The following is a 6,586-nucleotide window of genomic DNA, read 5'->3' on the forward strand; positions in this document are numbered from 1 at the left end:
AAAAGGACTAATCCCTGCAAGTGCAAACTGGTCAGTCAAATTCCACGCACTGAGTTTTAGAACCAAACAATTGTCTCTCTCCTCAACCTTCCCTAAAGCAAGGTATATCCCTCACAAATTCGTTCTTTTTTTTTTTTTTTTAATAGAATCATAGAATCTCAATTCTTGAGACATTTTAGCTATATTCAAATTATAGGTGAATAAACATAACAGAGAACTCCCCCCAAAACGCCAAACAGATCTTGCTGGATGGTAGAAAAACTCATAAAAACTTCAATTTTTCTTCTATTTTTATATGTACAGAAGATAAATGGTTGAGCACAAAGTATTGTACTACTGAGTTCATTAGCTTTTATCTAACCCAGGCAAGAAATCTCTCAAAGTTGTTACTAAATGATCATACTTCTGTGTTGTCAGTTTGATCCCTGCGGGATGTGCCCGTCTCAGAGAAAATGCCCATCCAGGTGCGTTGGCCACCTCAGCTGAGAGGTCAAGGATTGAATGGGTGATGGAGTCTTCAACATCTACACATCTCTGAGGGGGGGCTGCATTAATGAAAACGCTACTGCATACATATCTTACTGCTGAATAAAAGCATCACTTTCAGATGTTGTCAGTCTCCAGCCTGACACAGATATTAAATTCACACAATCTCTCTTTAAGAATTGCGTGTGTGAGTAGATTTTGAACTACATTGTGCCTTGCAATGAAATTTCATTTTTCAGAACTGAAAAGCAGGCAGGTGGTTATGAACCCGTCTTAAGTTATTTCTCCAACCCGAAACGTAAGTGCTGTTTGAAAACATTTAAGGAAATAGAACATCTTAGTAGGGGCCACAGCAACTTTTCACGAATTTATTTTAGCTTGCATCAGTATTCTGAGCTACAAGGATTATAATTTAGTGGAGAGACTCTCATTGGGAGAGGGGATTGAAGTTACCGAGGCAGCAGCCCCGTGAGTCGACAGGGATGCTAATAGAGCCACAGCAGAAGTTTAGAGAGCAGATCAGAGCAGCTGGGTGGGCTGATAGAGAGGATCAGGGCAGCCCAGAGGAGCAGTAAGAGGATCCAAATAAGTGGATTAGTAGCATACCAAAGCACACATTACTTTTAGTTTTCAAACTCCCATTGATTTTAGTGCGGGTGCATTTAGTAATGTGTGGCAGGAGAAACAGAAGAGGATCAAGGCAGAATCGAGACACGGAGAGCAGCTCCCTATGGCAGAGCTGGAAACGGCGAGAAGGCCGGGCCGGGGAGGCACAGCATAATGTCCCCACATCAGTCTCAGGCAGGACTTAAGGGAGGGTGGCTGTTGTCTGGGCTTCTTCATTCCCGCAGCCTCACGGAGCTGTCTAACGTCGCTAAATGCTATTGTTGCCGCAGCTGATGCTGCATTCATTTTCCATCCCTGGCTCCAGTGATCGACTCTTTCCATTGCTGCACCCTCACGTCCGCCTCTGGCTGCCGTGGCTGGAGCAAACCGACACAAAAATGTAGGTATGATGAGTAGCGTAACCCTCCTCGAACTCTGCCTCACTGGGCTGCTGGACCCCGAGCTGAGCTTGCTGCAGTTTGTGCCTGTAGAGTTCATCAGGAACGGGAGCGCTGACCCGGCTGTGCTCGGGCTCCCATGGCTGACATCGATGGCCAAACGTGCCCTCTCCGAGCACGCCAGCCTGGCTTTACCCTTCAGCTCTTCAGAGGCGGTAGCAATGCAAAGGCACATCCAGGCTACCATTTCTAAGCACTATGACTCTTTATCTAGCACAAACCCCAAACTTCTAGGCAAAATAATGAGCCCTACGCACGTTGCCCCAGCTCTCTTGAAGCACCTGGGGCTGCAAGTGGGAGGCAGGGCAAAATCTGTGCAGCTCACAATTTTTCCACGTTGCAGAGAAGCACAGGACATGCAGGGATGTGGGCAGGCTTTTTTGCCTCTTCCACATTAGCTTCCACAAAAGCATTGTTGGTACCTTTGCTTCTTTATCCTCCTCCTGAGACACCTCAGTCTCCCCACCCGCTCCTCCCAGAACTCAAATCCGAAAACTGGTTTGTCCTAGGGAAGAGTTAATACCTTAATATCCAATTATCCTACAAGTGTTTGATCGGAGTGGATGACCATCACACACTTTGACTCTTACACTGCCCTTCCTTGCAGTCTGAGTCCAAGCTACACATAAAACGAGAGAAAGGAGGAAAAGCCCAGGCTTACAGTCAAAATGGGCTTTGCATTCTGCTACAGAAATATACAGAGGGTTTGTAACCGCACACACAAAGAACACTTTGTACATAGATTCAGTTATATCCTTTATTGTTGAAACAGTTCTGGAATGTTTTGGTCTCCGTGAGCTGGCAAATAGATGAAAACATCGGTCCGTCCTGTAGTTTTTTTCTTTTAGATTTCTATGAGGAAGATTAACAAGCAGCGGAACGGAGAAGAAACCATTCCAAAATAGTGTCTCAAAGGAAAGAAAAGAGTAGAGACAGAAGATGTCAAGTACCATGACTAAAACGATACAGGAAGAACTTCAGGTGGAATCAGAAAACTTCTCAAGGACACCCAAAAACATACCTTTGTAATGACCTGCTCTTCAGACACACCGAGACGAAAGCCCCCCTGGAAGGGAAGGTTTGTAGCAAGATGGCACGACACCAGCGTCACCTCTTGTCTCTTTGGGAGCTGAGAAAAGGTACTGCCTGCGTACTTTGTACGACCACGAAAACATCACTGGAAACCTGCAGGGGAAAAACACTCCCACAGTTTATAAAATCCTCAATGACGCTCGTAACACTTAACTAATCAAAATATCTAACCTAGGAACCTGCCACCTACGCAGCTCCTGGTCTCTGATTTACCCCTTCACCATTCTCCTGCTTCCTACCACCACACTGAACTTCTCCAGCCTCCAAGACGAGTAGTAATTAGCAATCATGGCACTATTAACATAACAGTTGGCAGCCCGGCCTCACATGGATTCCTTGACATTGGACTTAAAGCCTCAGATCAAATCGTCTGGAGAAGGCTCCAGGGAGACATTATAGCCCCTTCCAGTACCTAAAGGGCCCTACAAGAAAGATGGGGAGGGACTCTTCTTCAAGGAGTGGAGGCTATAGACTAGGGATAATGGTTTTAAACTGAAAGAAGGGAGCTTTCGATATGAGGATGAAATTCTTTCCTGTGAGGGTGGTGAGACACTGGAACAGGTTGCCCAGAGAAGCTGTGGCTGCCCCATCCCTGGAGGGGTTCAAGGCCAGGCTGGATGGGGCTTTGAGCAACCTGGTCTGGTGGGAGGTGTCCCTGCCCATGGCAGGGGGGTTGGAACTCAATGATCTTTAAGGTTCCTTCCAACCCAAACCATTCTATGATTCTATGATTTGTCCTCTGCAATCCTACTTTCTGAATAATAATCAAAATTCTGTAATTAACTGGACACACCTGTGAGCCTGGAAGCAAAGAAAAAGTCTGGGACATCCTGATGTGAAGAGCACTGCTGCTGTTAATAATGAAGTATTTTAGAAGATTAATTATATTTAATTGGTTAGCTCATGATCTAGCATCTGAAATGAAAAAAAATTAGAAAAATATTACACACCAGAAAATTGTTGGGAAAATTAATATCAGTTACAACGGGGAGGGAGGGGATATTTTGAAAGTAACTTGCAGCATAATAAAACGGTCCCTAGGAAATAGTCAGGGATAATCATACTGACTTGGAATATGTCGCAAGATAAAGCCCTTATTTTGGTTAGCTAATTTCATGGCATTTTGAAAAAACACATTACTCAATTAATGTTTTGACTGAGTAAATACTTTGCTATATATATAATAAATAGCAATATATATAGTACTATATATTCATTAATATTTGCAAAGTGCTCTGAATTTTCCACATTTTTACCAGGAAAAAAAAAAAAAGGAACTATGGGTTCTTCACGTGCAACAGTAGCAATCCGATACTAGGACAGTAACGGAAATAAAAGATTAAAAAAATATATACATGAAATTAAAAGCCGACTGCTGCTCAGAGGCAGGGGACTTCTATCCAAAGTCACTCGGCTGCAGCCGGCGACTGCCGAGGGTGACACAAGGCAGCCATTCTAGCGGAATAAAGAGGACTTTCATCGCCGGGTGTCCCCAGCCAGAACAACGCCATGGTGGCCCGTGACAAATGAGCAGACAGTCCCAGGCCAGTTGGAGGATGCCCACCCCAAAAACGCCCCGCGACAGGCTCACAACTGACTGCACGCAGGAGCCTGGGAGTTCTTGAAGTAGTCGTTTTCTTTTTAAGTCACGGCTGAGAAACGTTAGCAGCGGAGGACGGAAAGCTTGGTTTTCAGCTACCAGATCCTCCTACGTGTTGTGTGGATAAGAAGACGACTTTGACCTGAAGTCACCTCGTCCCAGTTTCTAATTCACTTTTATGCAGATGAGACGACAGGATCGGGGTCTAGGTGTCCAAACTGACTCAATACTTTCATAAATGAAAAAAACTGCAAGATTTACTCATATGAATGGCCATAATTAGGTCTGCTTGCAGGATCACGCTTATTCTGCGTGTAGAAAAGAATCTCTTTAATTCACAGGAAGAAAAAGAGAAATATTAACAAAAAAGGGGATGTGCTAACTGTTGTAAAACATAACTTGAAACTGCAGTGTGCAGCCTTCAGACTGAAACGTCATTTCACATCGTAAGCGTCCCCTTTTAAGAAAAAAAATCCAATGCAGAAAAGGAAGAACTAAAAGGAGAAAAAGGGCAGTTGCTAAAACGCTGCTGTCACTTTTTCATGAATTACACCCCAAAATGTTTCACAAAATTGAGTAACTGAGGAAAACAGAAAAGACCTTTTTATTTTTGTAGCACATTCCTTTGGCAAATGCAGGATAAAAGCCCATCATGTGAGCTGAACAGTAAATGAAGGCCTTATGCTTTATAAAAATTCTCCTATTGTCCCAGGAAGGATGAGAGTCAAACACAACAGTTTCAGCAATGCTCCAAGTCTTGTAAATAAAGTTAGCAGACAGGAATCAGCAGACTGCTTGGGAAAGGGGAAAAAAAAAATAGAGAGAGAAAATACTCTTTTTGTGCACAAAATTTAGGCACATTGCTGCTGAATTTCAGACCTGACTTCACTGTGCTGTACCAGAGATTAATTGGACCCACACAATTTAGCAAACAGCATATGACATCCATCTACCTTTGCTGCTTCAGCATCCTCCCAAAATATATATAATTCAGGATTTTAAATAGTACGTTAGCCCAGTTTCCTTTCACAAAGCCTTACAGAGAAGTTTAGGAAAATTCCAAAAGTAGCATATTGATTGCCTCTGGGATTTTCCACTTAGCAATTTAATAGAAAATTACACCCTTACCCAATCTGCGAGGTTTCCATAACCTCCCTCATGAATTTAATTTTCCAGAGTCTAATAAACTTTACCATCAGGCATATTTTCTGGTATTTCTTCACCATTAAGCCCATTTCCTGATTCTGCTTTTTCGGAACCGGGTATACTGTCTGCACAGCACCTCGTCGAGAGAATTCAGATCTGACTTGGTCTGCGCTCACGGTTAGGATACAGATCCCTGCTGTTAATATTCAATTTGCTTTCCTCTTACTAATTTTATGTCATTATTCCAAGTGACAGGGTCAGTCAATATTACTGGAGCCAACGGGATTCCCCTGGGTACTCCGACGAGACCAAGGGGAAAATCTGCGTTTGCATCTGTTGGAGTAGGCGTATGCAAGTATCACATACTCTTCTCCTTGTCAAAACACAGCCTGACTACACGTAAAACACAAGATGATGATCGGGAGCTGTGTTTTCAGTTATCGGCAGTCATAACTGTAAAAACCCTGGGTCCTTCTTCTAACAGGCAACAGGCAAAAGCACCCCTGACTGTAAAAGAAAAGGTACACAGACTAATTTAGGCAAAAAGCACTCGACTATAAAAAAAAAATAAAAAAATCTGCTACACCAGAAACAAGTTTAGCACAAGAAGTGAACTGGAAGCGTGGCCAAAAGGCGTCAAGTGGTGAATAGAGCCTGGCACTGCTTTCAGCTGTGTTTGGGCCACCCGTACGGCTCTGGTGACCCCCTGGGGACCACCGGTGGGTCGCTGGACCTGCCAAATCCCTCTCCTCTGGGGGATGGAGCCCCCATTCCTCTTGCCACGCCGACCCACGTTTAACTAACGTGGGCAAAGCTCAGCGTCCCTCAGCCCGACCGTCAATTCAGCTTTCTCCTCCGGGCCTTGGTCTGCGACACCGTTGCGATAATTACTGTAAAACACGGTAAAAAAGCTGCCGTTAGCATCAGCCAAGCCCCGTTTCTGGGTTTGATGCCCACTTTCCCCACACGACCACCCCCCACCAGCACCAAGTTCAACCCCATCCCCGGCCGGGAACGTCCCCCGGTCCTTCTAAAGACGAAGAGTTCCCCCCCACCCCCGCCTCTTCCCTCAGGGAACCCACCGCCGGGGCCCCGCGGGCGGCGGAGCGGCCGCCAGCGCAAGGCCGCGGCCGAGAGGCCGCCGGCTCCCTCACGGCCGGGCCGGGCCGTCCCCCTCTACCCGCCGGGGAGCCGCGGG

At 45.3% G+C, this 6,586-nt stretch overlaps 1 long non-coding RNA gene across 2 annotated transcripts; it reads right to left on the reverse strand.

Annotated features, from left to right (window-relative positions):
* Positions 1 to 993: 993 nt before the first annotated feature.
* Positions 994 to 3,807, reverse strand: LOC106892127. 2 transcript variants are annotated; one of them, XR_001412821.1, is made up of 3 exons: positions 3,436 to 3,807; positions 2,572 to 2,735; positions 994 to 1,469 (listed from the first exon to the last, which is right to left on the reverse strand). It is a non-coding gene; the product is annotated as an uncharacterized LOC106892127 (long non-coding RNA). The 2 variants fall into 2 exon arrangements; XR_001412822.1 differs by lacking the exon at positions 994 to 1,469 and adding an exon at positions 2,393 to 2,458.
* Between the last annotated feature and the right edge of the window lie 2,779 nt (positions 3,808 to 6,586).

This window comes from Calidris pugnax, unplaced genomic scaffold, assembly GCF_001431845.1.
Source record: "Calidris pugnax isolate Ruff unplaced genomic scaffold, ASM143184v1 scaffold125, whole genome shotgun sequence".
Taxonomy (NCBI): domain Eukaryota; kingdom Metazoa; phylum Chordata; class Aves; order Charadriiformes; family Scolopacidae; genus Calidris; species Calidris pugnax.